The sequence below is a fragment of the Lactuca saligna genome, chromosome 9 (genome assembly GCF_052625555.1).
Source record: "Lactuca saligna cultivar CGN05327 chromosome 9, ASM5262555v1, whole genome shotgun sequence".
Lineage (NCBI taxonomy): Eukaryota > Viridiplantae > Streptophyta > Magnoliopsida > Asterales > Asteraceae > Lactuca > Lactuca saligna.
In genome coordinates, this window is record NC_136425.1 from 124,623,654 (window position 1) to 124,624,481 (window position 828).

At 45.8% G+C, this 828-nt stretch overlaps 1 pseudogene; it reads left to right on the forward strand.

The window, feature by feature from the left end:
• The first annotated feature begins 355 nt into the window (after nucleotides 1-355).
• LOC145018936 (5S ribosomal RNA) lies at nucleotides 356-473 on the forward strand (annotated as a pseudogene).
• The last annotated feature ends 355 nt before the right edge of the window (nucleotides 474-828 follow it).

The window sequence follows — 828 nt, forward strand, 5'->3', positions numbered from 1 at the left end:
ATTGTGCACAAAATAAGGAAGGAGGGCAAGCTAGGCAGATTGTGGAGCTCAGATCTTCCACCATTTGATTAGAAGAGGTTGTTAGAGGTATAAATCTATGCTCATTCTCATGTATATGGTGACCTACTTGAATCTAGGGATTTCTTATTCCTTCTTTAGCTTGACTTCAAAGCATATGAGGTCCCAAAGTGGAATTCTTCTTAGATCTGGACCTTCAGTGGTCTAGAGAGTCCTATTTATCCCGCTTTATGCTATTCCTTTTGGGGGGTGAAAGTGGGTTAGATCTGATCCCACATCGGCTTGGAAGGAGAACGAAACATTTCCTTATAAAGGGGTGTGGATAACTTCCTTGTCACAACTCGTTTTAAAGCCGTGAGGGCAGCAGATCCCATAAGAACTCTGCAGTTAAGCGTGCTCGGGCGGGATTAGTACCGGGATGGGTGACCCCCTGGGAAGTCCTCGTGCCGAGTGGCCCAAAGCGGACAATATTGTGATACGTGCCAGAGGGGGGTGTTACACTAGGTTGCCATTTTAGAAGCTATTTCACCAAAAGATGCCCTATGAGTGTTGCATGAGTGTAAAGGTTGGACCTTTACATGATTATTGTGTATTGAAAGGTCAGATATATAGGTTAGGAAAGCAGATCTAACCTCAGAAGGTCTTTTGAGTGTTTTCATGGAGGGAACTCACCGAGTCCATAAGGGGACTCAACGAGTCGAGTCGGGTTGCCCTGCAATTCGTGACCAGTGGTAACCCGTCGAGTGAAAGGTTAACTCGACAAGTCGGAGAGGATTTATGAGGATTAAAGGACACGCATGGACTCACCGA